This window comes from Parasteatoda tepidariorum, chromosome 1, assembly GCF_982258835.1.
Source record: "Parasteatoda tepidariorum strain Cologne lab strain chromosome 1, Ptep-v5.0, whole genome shotgun sequence".
NCBI classification, from domain to species: domain Eukaryota; kingdom Metazoa; phylum Arthropoda; class Arachnida; order Araneae; family Theridiidae; genus Parasteatoda; species Parasteatoda tepidariorum.
The window spans coordinates 65,303,662-65,322,423 of NC_141755.1; the positions used below are offsets into that span (position 1 = coordinate 65,303,662).

At 27.2% G+C, this 18,762-nt stretch overlaps 1 protein-coding gene across 4 annotated transcripts in view; it reads left to right on the forward strand.

Moving 5' to 3' along the window:
* Positions 1-18,762, forward strand: part of LOC107438670 (teneurin-m) — a 487,196-nt gene that overhangs the window by 111,350 nt on the left and 357,084 nt on the right. For 3 of the 4 annotated variants that reach the window (XM_087165588.1, XM_043039103.3, XM_087165595.1), the window contains exon 2: positions 7,426-7,627. The exons of the other annotated variant lie outside the window; for it this stretch is intronic. The gene's annotated coding sequence lies outside the window, so the exon portion shown is untranslated. The remainder of the gene's footprint in view (positions 1-7,425; positions 7,628-18,762) is intronic. 4 annotated transcript variants of the gene reach the window in all.

Below are 18,762 nucleotides of genomic sequence, written 5' to 3' on the forward strand. Positions count from 1 at the left end.
GATACTGTAAAATATTTTACAGTGAAAATGGATTTTACGGAAGATGCACCCAAAGTACCAGTACTTCATACAGTGGTTTCATCCAGAATTTTTCACTGTGTCAAAATATTTTGCTGTGACGAAATCTCAAAAATATATAAATAAATTTATAGTTTCTTGGATTAAAAGTTTAAATTTACATTTTTCTATAAGTTTTCATCTTTTATTTTATTCAAATACGCAAAAAAAATCGACAAATTGTAAAATTCAAAATTAAAATGATTAAAATTAAAGGTTAAATGAAAGCAATTTAACCTTTAACATCTTTTGAATTTGTTAACAAAATTCACAGGTTGAGTGGAAAAATAATCTTTTACTTTTTTGCAATTCGAAAAAAAGATGTTTCAAATTCGACTTAAATTTTCTTTTATGCTGCATATTTTGTTTAAATACACCCAAAGAGGCATTTTGGAAGAGATAAGAAAAAGCATCAAAACATTCTTAATTATTCCTTTCCCCTTTGCGATAAATCTAATTAACGCAGACTAACATTCTAACAAAGATACAATTGTAGCAACAAAGACACGGGAGAGAAAAAAACTTACAAAGAAAACACGAGCATCCCTAAAAGGAAAACGAAGCAATGTTTAGGGAGAATGCTTGGAGAACAAGCAAAACTCAGAGTTAGGAAAAGAAATTACAACTGTAAGAAGCGCAGAGGAGGGAAATGAAAACAGAAAGAAAAAAGTGTAGCTAATTGTTTGGTCAGCGATCTCTGGAACCTCAGGAGACTTTGAATGTTACCACCGGTTCACAAGATCCGTTTAATGATCCAATGATTGGGTTTTATTAACCGGTGCTTTTGTTTGCCATGGTTCAGTCATTGAAGTGTGGGAACCATGGCCTTTAGTGACAAAAAGCTAGGAAACATATTGACGAACGTAAACTTGGGGGATGAATGGTGTGAGGATCTTTTGGATTGTTATTTGGTGGAACTTGTTTTTACATCTATTCTATATGTACTTTTAAGTAGATTAAGAGTTTTGGGTTATAATCCTGTATACGCTATTTTTAATTCGTTACTATATTTAAATAATATAGATGTGCTATTTTTCCTACTTCTACACAAATATGTGCGAAATACTACACGGTAAAGTTTCATACTGGTGAAATAAAACAAAAATATATGGTAGTTAAGCAATTCATTTGATAATTTTACCATTCCCATGAAAACGGTTCAGTGGGAATCGGTTTTCCAAAATTACAGTTCTTATTACCACACATTTTGTATAAAATACAAACTGAAAAGTAAAGTTAACCGAATAAATGGTTTTTAAGCCATGCTCTAAGATATTCTGATAAAAATGTCAATTATTATCACACATTGTAAAATTAAATTTTATTGTTCATTTTACTAACATCATTTTAAAAGAGTTTTGGTAAAAATTGTCGAGGTGTTTTGGTGTTTCCATATAGAGCCAGAAACACAGTAAAATGTACACTCTCCTTGTAGTTTTGACCATACTGTTTTTCTCAGTGTAGTAATTATCAACCTATCATGTCTATTGTTTTGCTTCTTAGCATTTTACTCCTCTTACATGTAATGAAATAATGAAAAATTTTAATCAAACTTAATGTTTCAATAAATATTTTTTATCAATATATTACCGAATTTTAAAACATGCATATACGAGAATTATTAAAATAATTTCGAATCACATTTGCCAAATATTTACAAAATCAATATTTACGGCGCGTGTTCTAGTTTAAATATCAAATTTAACATAATTCAAAACAAATTCATAATAAATTTTAAATAGTTAAAAACTGCATAATTTCAACAAATTAAAATCATCTTTTTGAAGTATTTAACAAATATTTGGTAAAATAAATGCATTTTTCTTTTTTTAATTTATTTTAAAATTTCATTGAAACATATCGAGTTAATTGAAGCACTTATGATAGCTGGTTGATTTGCATAGTGCTTCTAATTCTGAGCGGCTACTTTTGCAAAATATACGTAGAGGTAGATGGATCATGGGCTGGAATCCTCTTTTATGTATAACTATGATAATATCAAAAAGTCTTCCACAAATACTTGATTCGGATGTTCTCTAATTTCCTGGGTTGACAACAAAATTACTAGGTTAGAGTTGATTATATAATCGAAAGGATTAGCTGTTTAACACCACCAATTAAAAAAAAAAAAGTTTGTCTGAGGATTTAGGGCCATTGCCCTCTGAGGTAGGTTTCTCTCTGAAAGATTACAAAAATTAGGTACTTCTAACTCAAATCTATTACTTCGAACTTGTTTCCCCAGCAGTGATGCAGTGAAGAAAAAAATCTTTATCCTGTTTTTAACACACATTTTATCTATTTAGCGATAACCATTGAATTATTAGTTACATTGAATGAGGAAATTTATATATGATTAACAGATAAAGAAAGTTTAAAATGAAATGATAGTAATTAGAATAACTACTTTTCCTTTCTTGAACTTGCGTCATTTGCAATCTGTGCTTCAACACCCAGACAGATTAATTCTGGTGGAACACTCGATATTATATTGACATTTTACCCAACGAATGTTTCATCTGATAAAGAACTGTCTTTCCATCTGATAAAAAAAGGAAGACAAACGGATATCGGTATCTTCCCGAAAGCGCAGAAATTATCTCTTGCTAGAAGAATAAAGAACAGAAAACTTTATTAATAACAAAATACACTCGTCTGCTTTTGTAATGCTTGGGCATGCGCACTTTTGTTCCCGATGAATCAAGCTTAATTGAACTTCCTTGACCTCATTTAGGACTGAGATATCGACATCTGGCAGAGATCCAAAGCTTTACTGTGAAATCGACATCGATACGAATTAGGTGTCTTTTTCATCAATTTCATTTTCTCCAATTTTGTGTTTCACAACAAATCTTGATTATTTTCGACGCAGCTGTTTTCTCAAGGTTGCGCTTAAGATAAAAAAAAAGTTCTAAATTCCGTCTCATTTGTTTCCGGGCAAGTGAGCTTTCTATCGTTGTTGGCCACATGGGAACGCATTGTCACACGTCTATACTAAGTATAACTTCACAGAAAGGACTTAGGTATTAAAATGCGTTTTACAGCCGGAAAATAAAATGCCTTATCAACAGAAATATTTTTTTTGATGCGTACATTTTTTTTCTCTTTTCATTTTTTCCCCTTACCTAATATGGATGGTGATTTAATTACGAAAGTAACGATACATCAAATCGGTTTAAGATCGATCCTGAAAAATTCTAGCTAGTCTGTCACCGAGAACTTATTGCAAATCTTTAAAAAAAAAATTGTCAAAAAGCCATTGGTTGCTTATTTTTATGATCTATCTTGTCGAAATGCAGTTACAAAGACATTGGACGCTTATTATTATAATCCTGTCAAATTTTGTTCTCAAAACTTATAAGGGCTTATTGTTGGGATCCTGAGAGATTCTTGTTACAAAACTATTATAGGCTTATTGTTGCGGTTCTAAAATTCTAATTAAAAAGTAATGGTGGATAAATAGACCATTGTTGATAATCCTACACAGTTAGAATTTTTATTCTAAAATTATGGTAAAATAACATGCAGCAGTCAGTCCATCCGATTTGTCCGTAAAGTTTACGGTAAAGAACATTTTTTACCTTTACGGTTTTGAAACCGTTTACAGCTGATATGGTTGTAAAACTATAAATACGGAACTATTTGAAAAGACTCTAAGGTTCTAATATGACATGGACTATAAGACTGTAATATGGAGATTATGATCCATCTGCATGAAGTTAATTAATGCAGATACGTCATTTCAAAACGGAATAATTTTCCTAAATATGCACAAGTTCATGCATACTAAACGAAATTCAAAAGTAAATAAACAAAAAAAAAAAGTAATAAAACGAAATAATTTTTGATATTATTATTATTTATTGACTAGTATTTTTTAGTTTTAAAATATAATAAAAGTAATACACTAAACTGAATAAATTCTACTAAATAGTCACTTCTCGTTTCGGAAAACCAAATATCAAATCAGATTATTTTCCAGCTCTACCTTATTTCAAGGAACTTTTAGTACACTGAAAAAAATGCGCCTCTCTAGAAATAAAAATACATCTAGAACTGTAATGGATAACAAATGTTCACTTTTGAAATAAAACTAAGTTTGAATAAATACTAAAAATGTATGCATCACATTTTATCTAAATGTATCATAACCTTCGGATACGTACTTATAAGAACCTTTCCTTAAAAAAAAACAAATTTCATATGCAAAATAATAAATTTTCAGGAATAAAAATATTAAATATAAAACCGAATACAGCCTCATATGGTTTAAAATATAATTTAAACTTACGGATATCAAGAAAAATCTCTAAGACTGTTGGTTATCAGCAATTTTGTATTTTATTTCTGAAGAAAAAAAACTAAATTGATTTGACATTTAAAAAGGACACATGATAGATGGATTCGAAATGACTACAGATATGGAGAATGCTTTTTTCCTCCATAAACTCACGATACGTGAATTTTCTTTTTATTTTATTCCAATGCATCGATCTAATGTTGCACGCAAAAGCTGCATTTGCACAGTTGCACAAAAAAAAATATTTAAAAATTATCTGGGCATTATATGAAAGGAAAATAACGCCCATGTTTGATAAATATATATAATTACGAAATATATTTTAAGGCTAAGTGTATCGAAAGCATTTTACATGCATAAATTTGAAGTTACAATATTTATAATACAGCATTTTTCCAATTTATTCATCGATCATGAACTTTTTAATAAAATAATCCTAAATTTAGAATAAATTATTGCGTTATTATTAGGTTGACTATAAAAAATTTATTTCATGTGCTAGGCCCAAATTTGTTTAAGAAGTTTTCTTTGGTGTTTAAAATGGCAAATAATACTTAACATTATATTGTAAAAAGAAAAGTCCCTCAAAATTACCATAAATAACTAAAATACAATAACTAAATCTAGTTTAAATACTGATAAATAGAAAAAAAATGGTAGAGCATGGTTTGAAGTTATCTATCATTAAATCAAAATAGAAAACACTTGGGAAATAAATGTACATGCGTATCTGTGAAGTTGTAGAAAAATAGATATTACAAGTTAGCAAGGACATTAAATTTGAAGATTTAAAATTCCTAATTTTTAATTCGTGAGAAAAATTCTAGTATAATTTTAGAGAAGAAAATTGCTGAAAGAATATTAAATGTAAGTGTTATAAAAGTGTAATAAATGTATATGTCGACTTTCAAAATTTAATCAATTATCTTGCTCGTTTAAAAATGTCATTTGTCAAATCTTTTCTAGCGTCAGTTAATTTCAAAATATTTGATATTTTACATAAAAATTATGCTCACTTAATTGATGCGTTATAGATCTAGGTGATTTTATAACAACAAATTAAATCTTTAGACAAAGGAATACTTTTAATATATACCGAGAGGAATCACTTTTTATTTGACGAAATTTATATATATATATATATATATATATATATATATATATATATATATATATATATATATATATATATATATATATATATATATATATATATATATATATATATATATATATATATATATATATATATATATATATATTAAAACTGAAAAACTTCTCACATGTATTTACTTCTATCTTTTCAAATGCTACATATAGCGGTGAAATTCGCTATTTATTTCTTTACGAATGCATTTTACTGTGTTTCTGACTGCCTCAGGGTTGAGGATGCGGAAAAATATCAGACCGAAAAGAGTGTTTTTCCATTTTAAATTAGAATTTTTTTTTACAAAATTTATGTTGCTCATAATCTACTATTTTATTGCTAAAAGAAATTCATCGTCTCCAAGGAAGAAAATATTTGCTAGCCCATTTGAAGAGAAATATAGTTGTAATTATGCTCTTAGGGTATAAAAGAAGATTACGTTGTTTGCTTGCGAGATATTATTAAAGAATAGTATTTATAACTTTTTTTTAAACTATGTATGAGTTACGTTAATTAGTTTTTTTTAATGAAAATTACCTAAGAAAATACACCGATTTATCTCTAAGAAATTACTTTATTATTATTAAAATATAATGTTATTATTTCTCAGACTCTATTTTATTAAGGGGGAGATTTATTTTAATTAGATTTATTTTAATTAGAAATAATTGTTTTAAATAAAAAAAAGTTTTGTTTATATATAGTACTAAATACTCTCAATACATTTTCCTGCATTCAAACCAAAATATATAAAACAATATTTTTAGTCTCTTTCTATTGCGTTGGTTTATAACATCATATATATTTAATAATTTATTTAATTAAAAATATAAATATATATTTTATGATATAATATTCATACCAAATAATTTTTTATACGTATAATATTAATTATTATTGTAATATATCATTATAAATGTATATACCTCCGATTCACCTTTATTGAAATACTATTTATAGAATTTTATTTTAATGCTTACTCTTGGCCTTCGACAAAGTTTGATAATCTACGACATTAAGGTTTTCCAGACTACTTTAAGGTTTCCTACGGTTTTAAGGTTTTGTGATGTTTTATTCTTTAGAGAACTAGCTTTCGAACTCATATATGTTAATTTCTCTCTTACTTTATTTCACTTACTTTTACAATAGTCAAAATTTAAAAAAATTTGATTTTGATTATATTTGGATTTTATACACGACTTATATTAGGATGAGATTTGATAAATATTGCGTCTTATCTTATTATTCACTGTTTGATGAAAAATGTGTGCTTACTTTGGTGCTTCAGGTGATCGGATGTCAGTTTCAATATGTGTTGAGTACGGCAAGAAATATACCCTATTTCTTCCACTCCTATATTTTATTTAACTAAATTCTTAAAAGAAATACTAAATTTTCTACAGATTTCTAAACATAAACAAGAGTTCTATTGTACAAGTTAAAAGTTATTGAAGACATAAGAAAACGCTTTTAGCTAATTCTCCATAATACAAAATGTATCTTATTATTATGCATTCGTACTGATTCATGGAATAAAACTCCTCTTACGTTTAAATTTCTAATGATTATTAAAAATCGTTAAATTTTAGTGGCACTGTATTCATACATTTAACGATGAATGTTAACATTTTTAAGCACAATTATAGAAATTATCTACTAACATTATTAGTTAATTTTATGAAAGCGATCTTTTTTTTCCAAACATTTTATAATTGTCACGTAGAAAAGCATCAAATATACATTTTAAATTAAATACACGTTGTGAAAAACTAGACAAGCTATATTGCTGAAAATGCTAAGTTGTTTCGAAGTAAAATTTCAATCATAATTTTAGTACTGAGCAGTTAATCATTGACTGAATGTAGAACTATGTAAAATATCAAGAAAAAGTAGAATGTTTAAAGCAGATTACTTTTATTTACAGGTAACTTTATTTGACACCCTAAAGAAAATCAGCTTTAAAATGTTTATGTCTGTACATTCTGTAAGCATTTCTATCTCTGAAAAAAAATCATTTTAAAATCCAATGAGATAAAGGAACTACATCATCAGAAAAAAAAATTCAACTGATTGTCGATGACAATAGTTAAATGCAAGAAAGAATGATACCGATGTAAAAAAAGAAGGTAAGTTTAATTTATTCTTATTCAGTTTTCTGTAACAGAAACAATAGCTCCATGTATTACTTCTGCATATATAAATATCAATAAATATCACAAAAAAGTTTTTAAGTAAGTAAAATTACATGCAGTGTTTAAAAGATATATACAGCATGATAAATATTCAAGAATTCATTTTGTAATTATATTCAAAAATTGAAATTTATAAATACTTAAAACAATGATAAACAAAATACGTAATAATAATGAAACTTGTTAATAAAACAGTGTCACTTTAACCTAAATTTATATATTGTGTGCATTACCTAAAAAAGTTTTTTTTCATGAAAAAAATGACCTTAAGGAACATATAGACCAATAAAAAGAATAAAAACATTCGCAAACTAATTTACTGAGAAGACGTTGTCTTAAGTATTCTGCTGAATTGACAATGCCCTAAAGCACTTAATTTCGTGTGCCAAAACTCCTTCACTCGTTTAGAGTGCCATCTTTTCCAGCTCCAGTTTTTCCCAATTCTTTTGAAAATCTTTTTTTTTTGGGAGGGGGAAACTCTGTTGTTTTCAGATCATTCAGATGAGGGTTATTAAGAGATTTGGGAAAGTCTCACGAAACTACTTTCTTTCGGCTGATTAGCTGAGGTTTGTCTGAATACTGTTGCCATGCGAGTTTCTCAAACGTTACTAGTATTGAGTTAAAGTGATACGAGTAGTGAGCTCAAATGTGTAAATATTTTAGAAGATATAATGGAAATAGTGCTTCTGACCATTTTTTTACGAAAACTGAATATTTTTTATATTAAAAAAATATAATATTTAACTGAAAAAACTAATTTCTTTAACTCATAGAACTGTACCGGAGAGTTTTCCGAATAAATTGCTTATAACTATAAAAGTAATTAAAAATAAAAAAAGCTTTTTTGTTCAAATGTGCACCATGGTCCACAGAAAAAAAAAATCTGTTAAAGTTACCATAATGTTTCGTAATGATATTCCTGTTGAAAAAACTCATAATTCTAGTTAATAAATCCAAAATACACTGTTTTTTAAACCATTCATTTGGTAATTTTTCCGTTCATACAACGATTTATCGGAAATTCTATAAGTACAGTAAATATTTTTTTACTCTAAATTCTAGTAAATATTTTAGAAGATATAATGGAAATGGTGCTTTTGACTGTTTTTTTTTTTAATGAAAACTGAATATTTTTTATACTAAAAAAATATAATAGTTAATAGAAAAAACTAATTTCTTTAGCTCATAGAACTATACCGGAGAGTTTTCCGAATAAATTGCTTATAACTATAAAAGTAATTAAAAATAAAAAACGCTTTTTTGTTCAAATGTGCACCATGGTTCACAGAGAAAAAAAATCTGTTAAAATTACCATAATGTTTCGTTGAAAAAACTCATAATTCTAGTTAATAAATCCAAAATACACTGTTTTTTAAACCATTCATTTGGTAATTTTTCCGTTCATACAACGATTTATCGGAAATTCTATAAGTACAGTAAATATTTTTTTACTCTAAATTCTAGTAAATATTTTAGAAGATATAATGGAAATGGTGCTTTTGACTGTTTTTTTTTTTATAAAGAATACTGAATATTTTTTATACTAAAAAAATATAATAGTTAATAGAAAAAACTAATTTCTTTAACTCATAGAACTATACCGGAGAGTTTTCGGAATAAATTATTCATGACTATGAAAATAATTATAAATAAAAAAAAACTTTTTTGTTCAAATGTGCACAATGGCTCACAAAGAAAAAAAACCTGTTAAAATAACCATAATGTTTTGTAATGATATTTCTGTTGAAAAAAATCATAATTCTAGTTAATGAAGCCAAAATACATTGTTCCTTAAACCATTCATTTGGTAATTTTCCCGTTCATATAACGGTTTATCGGAAATTCTGGTTTTTAAAAATTACAGTTTGTATTACTACAAGGTCAGTAAAAAATACAAAACAATTTGAAAAGTGAATTCAACCTAATTAATGGTTTCCATGCCTGTCTAAGATATCAGGATAAAATTACTGAATTCTACTACATTTTCCCAGTTTTTTCACAGATTATGAAACTAAATTTCATTGTTAATTTTACCAAAATCATTACCAAACCTCTGTAGAAATTACCGAAGTTTTTGCTGTTCCCGCAAAGCCAAAAATACTGTAGATTTTACCGTATTTCGGTAGTTTCGATTATACCTTTTTCTTCTGTGTTTGGACAAAGCTGGTGTGCAATATACACGCTAAAAATTGTTTACTGTATTTCATTTACCTTTGTTCAAAAGTGAGTAACTCATGTCGGATGTAAATGCATATTTTATGCTCTTCTCCGTATTCTGCATGTCATAAAGATACTTTTAGCTCGGTTTAGCTTTCATTCTGCTCACCTCATATTTTTTTTTATAATTTTAGATGTCTTACATACGATCCAATCATTGTGCGTTTGAAAGACGAAATAAAATAAATAATTTTCAAAATGGCTGCAAAAAGAACTTTTAAAATAGAGTTCTGCTAATTCATCTATTTGGGTCATTTCAGTACTTGCAATATAAGGTTTTAATTTTCAATTAAATAAACTAAAGGTCTTATAATATTAGTAAGTTAACGTAGTTTTATCTTCGTATTGCATTAATAAAATGCGTTTTAATTTAAAAAATTTAAATTAATTAGATTAAAAAAACTTGCTTTGAGTTTCGGGATGCTTTGACCAGTTCTATCATGAAGAACTCTGTCATAAGAAAGTATTTCAATAAAGCGAGTAAAAACTACAGTTTCTAGCTAAACTTTAATAATTAAAAAATAAGGGGAAATTATTTATTTGTAAGCTTACATATTTAGTGGGCCTTTGAATGGCTGTAAGCCGTATTTAATGAAAAACAAATTGATTAATCATAAAAACATTTTCAATAGAGTTATTAGTTTCTTAAATCAAAGTATACTTTAAACAAATTTAGCTTTGTCCTAAAATATGCATATGATAAATACGAAAAATTGAAATAATAAATACAATAATTTAAATATTTTCCAAAAATTATGAATAGAAGTGAAATTTTTATGTAAAATCAGCAAACTCAAGATTTAAATTTCCTTTAATAATAATTTTATTTCACATTAAACTTCAGATCAATTAATGAGAGAGATAATTAAGGTGTATTTTCAATAAACTGAATAAATTAATGTAGCATTCTCGGTAAAGTTTTTATTAAACGTAAACAGTAAGAAAAAACACAATTTTTTAAATGAATAGAAAGCACAAATTGGAAATTAATTACTTTGCCATAAAGGAAACGAAAAAAAAATGTTCGAACGAAAACACGAAGAAAAAACTATTTTTCAATAAATAACACGTTTGAATTTCAGAAGTGTCAAAGTTTGACAACACTCGATAAAATTAAACCGAAAGGTAGTTCCGAAAAAACTTGACACACCAGGTGTTAAAAGTGGCAACACTATTAAATTCCCATTCATCGTGGAGCAGCTTAATGGAGCGTGATTTATGAAATAAAAAATAAAATGAATTACGGCTTTGGTCCTAAAAATTTTTGTAAAGGTAAACGAAACCTTTGGCTCTAAAGTATTAGACTTGAAACCGTTTTAAACAATCTTAAATTTAGAAACTTTGAGTCGCTGTTTTCACGATATATAATTATACAATTTGATTTCATAAAGCATAATTTTTATAAAATGATTATCTTTAATTTTTCTTATTATCTCTCAAGTGAAAAATTTATAAAAAGCTTATTTCTAAAAATTTTATAATTTTTTATATTTTTAATTGTGGATTTCATTAAGTTAAATGATTTACACTGAAATAGGAAAATTTTCGTTCCGTACAAAATGTATTTATAGCGTCTGAAATGTTTATTAGAAATTGATTCTATGGGTTTATTTTAAAATAATTTTAAAAATAGATTAGTTAATTAATTGATTTTTTATTAGATTTATTAAATTGATTAATTTTATTGATTAAATTGATTTTAAAGATGCTTTTCTATAAATATTTATAGATTTGTTGAATCCTTATGTCAAAGATATGCATTCGAAAATTTTAATTAGTTTCTGTAGATAATGTTTATTTATAAGTGATTTGATATACTCTGCAGTTTGATAAGAGATTTGTTGTTTAAAATACATTACTTAAACTGATTGCAAAACACTCGAGATTTCGTAAGATGATTATATGCATTAATTGAGATGTCAATTTGCTATTGTAAATATCAGGTTAATATTTCTACCTATTTTAACATTCTGGTGAAAAACATTTACCGAAAATTAAAAATTCTGCATTTATTTTGAATGATTTGTGATATATTTTAATGCTGTTTACCTCATTGAAAACGTATTTTTTAATTTTATATTATTTTTCATCTTTAAAAAATGATACTTTTGATTATTTGGAAGAATTTTCATATAAAGATTAAATTTATTTGGAATTTTAACTCAGATTTAAAAACACCTTTGGACCGGAATCACTGTGTGCGAATATGTTATTTTGCGTATTATGGCTTCAGTAAAGTATGTTTATAAGTATGTTTGTAAGTATGTCAAAGCAACTTTTAAGCTTCTATCCCATTCAATATTTTTTATTTATTTAAATACTCTATTTAAGTAACATAACATAACTTATCGGGCAAGATAATCTGTTTAACTCATGCTTATCATGGTGATATTGAACGTTAAGTTTTACATTATGTCCTTATTACTAAATTGTCCGTAGGTTAGAATGTATAAAACTACTGAAAATTACTTTTGGTTATTATAAGTTATGATGAATTATCAACTGAACAAAATGTAGAAATGAAGTATCATAAATTTTTAAAATGAGAAATATCTAAGCAAACAAATATAGAAATTGCTTTTTTAAACAGAAATATTGTATTACGCATTCCTTGAAAAGCTACTCTTTATCCATAAGTGATAAAAAAAATATTGAAAAAAAACTGTCTTTCATTTCATTATTGCTAAAAATGTTTAAGTTATTAAATAGAATCATTATCATCACTTCAATATATGTAACTTTAATTACACTAAAATAAGTAAAACTTAATTATGGCTTTTTTAAGAATTGTTTTCAATTAGTGATTACTATGAAAATTAGCCAATGGTGCGTAAACGCACCATCTTAATAAGTAATTTTTTATTAACACCGTGGCGAATATTCTTCTATAATTTTATTTTTCTGTTCTTTAGAAGGGTTCTAAAAACTTCTATAAAATATTTGTAATTCAATTGGAGGAAATAATTTCTGTTGGGAAATTTTTAAAACACGCTAATTTTTGAACTTCAAATGGTTATTGAAAAAGTCCATTTTTTTAAAGCGTATAATTATTCCACTTGCAATTTATTATATGTTTTTTTAATGGGTTAAAATTGTAAGTTATGTAAATAAAATTGAAATAAAGCAAATATCACAAAAAAATTAAAAAAATTTCATTCAAATTTAATGGTGCGTTAACGCACCTTTGGCCGAATTCATGCAAAACAGGTGAAATTTGAAAATCCACTTTTTATGCAAGGTTTCAGAGTTTTATTAAAGTTTTGTCGTATATTCAGAGTTTTATTAGTTCTATTGTTAAGTTTTTATTTTAATCAGTGTTTTATTGTGCTGAGGCTAACAGTGTTCGACAAGATATGCCATAAGGAGCAAGTGTTGTTCTGAAGTTGCTTAGCGTTGTTTCAATACCTGAGATGGAAAAATATAAGTTTTGATAACTTTCTCTCCTCCTATACTTTATTTGAAATTTTGAAAGAAAAGGGTTTCTTTGCATGTGGCACAGCTCGCGAAAATCTCATAGGTGGTTGTATATTGGACGACTGCACAAATAAGAAGAAGAAAAAACAAGAAAACATCGGGGTTTCTACAATATTGCTTTCAGCAAGGATACAGAAACATGTGCAATAAAATGGAACGACAATGCTGTGGTAACAATTGTTACTAATAACGGTGCCATTTTGCCCTTAACGGTGCCATTTTGCCCTTTACGACTTCTAATGTTCAACTCCGTAGGCTTGCAATTTTGAACCCAACACAGAAAACAATGGAATTCCCGGATCAAGTATTGGGAGAAATTCGCCTTCATGGAGGACTTTTTGATGGAACTAACCCGCATTTGCGTTACATGGAGAGGAAACCAAGAGAACCTCCCACGGTTAGCCTGACTGCAAAGGGACCGTGATCTATCTACCTCTGAGAATATTTCGTCAGCAGTGTGGTCAGTGCCAGCCGGATGAGGATTCGTATCAAATAGCCATCACCGATATTCGAACCGGGATCGCCTCATTTGAAGGCGAATGCTCTATCCCTTGAGCCATCGCGGCTCAAGAAAAGATGCTGTGATTTCACAACTCAACATTATTTTGGATAACAATAAGCATATGACAGGTGTAGACCTGCATGAGAATACTATAGCTAAATACCGCATCGATTCAAGGTAAGAAAAGGTGGTGGCCACTATTTATAAACATCATTGATAGCGTTATAGTGAATTTCTGGAAGATATCACTATAACTAGCTCGAATTTTAACTAGCTCGAAACACTTATAGACTATAGATCTTACATAGCTATTGCCCAATTAAAATCTGAATCCAAGAACAATCCATCTGGTGAAGTTTCCTTACAAGTTACCCATTCAAGAAAAGGTTGCCCATCATCTGCAGCTCAACTAATAAAAGTAGGGACTGATAGAATTGGACATACAATAAATGGGCATGGAAAAAAAAGCCAACAGATGATGTAAAGTGTGCAAAAATCACAAGATTAATCTATTCATCAAATGCAAAGTCCATTTGCATTCAAAATGCTTCGAATGTTTCTATTAAAAATATAAGTGTAGAACTAAACGAAATGTTCATTGATTCGGCCAATGGTGCGTAAAAGTACCATTTTATTTCTTAAATAAAATATTATTTTTCAAGCACAAAACTTATTTTTTGTCTTAATGAATGTAATTTAAACATATTTCAATGAAAATAGCATTGCATTTTACAAAATTTCTATCCTTGGCCTAAAATGGGTTAATATTTCAAAATTTTATTAAAACATAAAGTTTTAATTAAATTTTGTGGTCAGAACACATTTAGTTTACTGAAAAGCAAATTGACTAGCAATCAACTTGATTATTAATATTTTGATCTAATTTCTGGAACGTTTTTTATACTAACGTAATTTAACTGTGCATAAAAAATAACTGCACTTTCCGTATCCTTAACGGTAAAATAACTTTAAAGAGTTAACATGCAACCAAATACTTTTAATATACGTTATATTTGTAATATATTTTCTAAAAATATATTAAAAATATAACGATAAAAACTGCCACTGACAAGCCAAACTATTAACATAATCGTTTCCAACAAACAAAAGCCGTAAAATGCGGTTGCTATTCTTTCAAAAGTAATGAATGATAGTCTTTTATGTTTGAAAACATATACGATATACTTTTTTCTACTCATTCATAAAACCCCGCAAGAAGGACTTAAAATTTTCTTGCAATATCGATATTTTTATATAAAAATAAAAAGTAACAACTACTTGCCTCTGATTCATCATCAAAAATTGCTTTCATATTAATGTTTTTTCCTGCGATCAATGATTACTAGCAAGTATCCCAAACCAGAAGTCAATGAAAATCTTTTCCTATTTAACAATCATAAAACTTCAACACTCATAAAGTTTTATCATTTCTTGTAGCGCAAATATTAACATATTTTAAGCCAAGCAAACGAAATCAATGCTTTGTTTGGCGTTACTTTTATGATCAAAATGCGTCTTATCCCTTTAAAAGATGTAAAAGTTTATTTGGCGCTGGTTTTTATCCTTTATGAAGTAAAATAGAGTGAAAGCGTAAAATATTTTGACTCTTACCTTTTTAGTCATTTAATGATTTTTCATGCATTTTTCCTGTTTTGAATTATCTGGAAATTGTAAATTAATTTTCAAGATTATTATACTCTAAATAGTATGACAAATTTTTCGACGCTAAATGGCTCATTGTAGCATTTGTGTTTCATTGAGTTATTCTCCATATTAAATATAACTTAATTGAGAAAATTTAGATGAGAAGGAGAGAGATAATTACTTGCATAAAACAGTTTAAGTTTTCATGAATTACATTGTAAATACATTCTTTTGGAATCTGAAGTAAAGAAATAATATTTCACATAAAGTTTGACTGAGCAGAAAGCTAAGACGGAAAAATTTAAATTTATAATTATGTTACATCAAAAAAATTAAGTAAAATTAGTGATCACTTTTTTTTAATATTAAGCACCAGTTCTCTTATGATGTTTAAACTGATAAGAAATGAAGCAGATAATAATCTTGAAATATCAATATTTTATTTTAAAGTAAAAAGTAACATCAACTCGTTGTTGAATTTTACTTGGGAAAAGATCACCTTTAATTCAACAGCAAAAATTGCTTTCACATAAATTTTTTTCCCTACGATCAATGATTATTAGCAAGCATCCCAAACTCGAAGTCAATAAAATCTTTTCTCATTTAACAATCATAAACCTTCAACAGCCATAAACTTTTTTCATTTCTCGTAGCGCAAATATTAACATATTTTAAGCCAAGCAAACGGAATCAATGCCTTGTTTGGCGTTATTTTTATGATCAAAATGTGTCGTATCCCCTTTAAAAATTTATTTTGGTTCTTGTCTTTAAAGAAGTGAAATAGAGTAAATGCGTAAAATGTTTTGGCATTTACTTTTTCGGCCATTGAATGATTTTTCAATCTCTTATTCTTTTTGAATTATGTGAAAATTGTAAATGAATTTTTTAGCAAAATTATATACTGAACAGCAAAGCAAGTTATATTCGTTAAATGCGGCATTTTTCTGTCATTGCGTTAAAATCATTGTCAAAAGTTATATTATGAGGCATTGAGAGAATTTAAATGAGAAAATATTTACTTGCATAAAATTGTTTTGGTTTTAATAAATTATATTTCTGATAACAGATTTTTGAAAAATTAAGGTAAAAATTCGAAACAAATTTAATTTAAAGTTTAACTGAGAAAAAGGCTAAAATTTAAAGGCAGAAATTGATACTTATATTGATTAGACTTAAATTGGCTATAAGAATTATTAATAAACTCTTAGCAAATATATAATCAAATATTCATGCTACTAAAAGAAGTTCAATCAATAAGAAGTTTAAGCAGATAAGTAAGTAATATAAAATATTTTTTTTTAAAGTTTATCTTTGCTTTTAAAATTTCTAATATATAAACAGAAAATTTACGTTCAAATGATCCTAAATAGAAATTCAAACAACATTTATTTCATAATTGAAGAGCTTAGAGGAAGAACCGGCTCAGTGACACTCTTATGAATTTGAGTAAACTAGTGCTTAAGTTTATCCCTTTGTTTCTTCGTTCAATCTTCAAGTTTTTGGAATGTTTAGAGAGGTATAACTCACAAAATTTTTGGAGGTCTATTCATTTGATTCTAACTATTTTATAAAGGAAGATTTTAATGATTCTTGTGCGTAGCATTTCCTTGTTCTCACTAGCTATTTTTAACGCTTTCATAGAATATAATTTTGTTTGAAAAGATAAAGTAAATATGCATATATTTAGGCTTATATTCATAAAATTAAACTTTAGCAACCATACTTTGGAACAAACTGGTATTAAATTTTATCTAGCCTTTTTAGTTCAAAAATAGATCAAACATGATTCGGAGACGATTCAACTTTCACGGAGTAGATGTTTCTTGGGTATGTATAGCTTTAATTTGGGAGAATTCGGTAATTTTTGATTTTGGAAAAGTATTTTTTTTTTAAATAGCCTGATTAGGGTTAAAATGTTATGTCATTTCGTTACATCTAAAGGTATTTCTGAAGTTAAACAAAAGTATTTTTTTTTTAATTTTTAGTTCAAAGAATGTCTAGGGTCAATTGTTAAAATATAAATTAGTTTCAATTTTTCTTTAAGAATAATGCAGTTTCATGCAAAAATGATCTCATTTTAATTTATAAAAATTTTTCTAAGACAGTTTTTTTTCTATCGTGGTTAACTAAGCATTTAGGATTAGGTCTCTTTTTTGATTTTTCATAACTTAGGTTACCATTTCACGAATTTCCGTCGTTGAACACCAATTCACTCAATGAATATGAACCTTCTTCATTTTCAACTTAACTCTAGAAAGCTTAACTCTAGCCTTGACTCTAGAAGACAAGCGAACACCTGCTTAAAGAGCAAGGTCATATTCATTTTCAAGAGGGATTCTTTTAAGCGAAACTAATCAGAATTTGTGCAAGATGTATGAAAAAAACCTCCAGTGGTTAGCGCGAGGTCAATGGAGCTCTGATATGTTTCTACCGAAGTATAATTTACACCAACACTGTATTCTCTGTTGGCAGGGTACAAAATAAAGTTTAACTATCAATCTCTGTCATTCTTTCATATGTAGACTTAATCTGTATCCACTGAGTCTTTCCGATTGTCATGAAAATGCAGCCATTAGTTTTGTGAAACATATAAGTAAGCTTATCACTTAGCCGGTAACATGTAAATAAACTTATCACTTAGTAAGTCACTTAGTCGGTTCTTCCATGCAATGAATGATCAAATAATTTCACTTAGCTGGTTTTTCCACTGAGTTTCTTCGGAATGAACAAATTTAACAACATAAATGAATGTTATATATTTAAGTAAAGCTAAAATAAGTACTTTTCCCGAAAAATCTAAATTTTTTTAAAAATATCATTTAGCAGGTTCTTCCACTAAGCTCTTCAATTTAAATGGAAAGTTAAACTGAAATGGCTGACGATGCATCGTTTTTTAGATTTCTAAAAGCATTTTAAATTTTAATAAATGTTAAGGAAAGTTATAACAAAAGTTTCTAGTGCTTAAAAGAAATTCAAGCAAAACATTTTCATGTGATCTAAGTAATGAAGTTAAAAGTGAAAATTTGAAGCTTATTAAAAAATCAATATTAATCAGGTTTTTATTGGTTTTTAAATATTTTAATTAGAATTGAAATCACAATTAATAATCATACTAGGAAACTTGATATTAGCTTAAGACATAAGCTTAAGATATAAATTATAATCTTGATATAGGCTTAAGATAAATAAGCTTGATAAAAGTTTAAGATAAATAAGCTTGATATAAGTATAA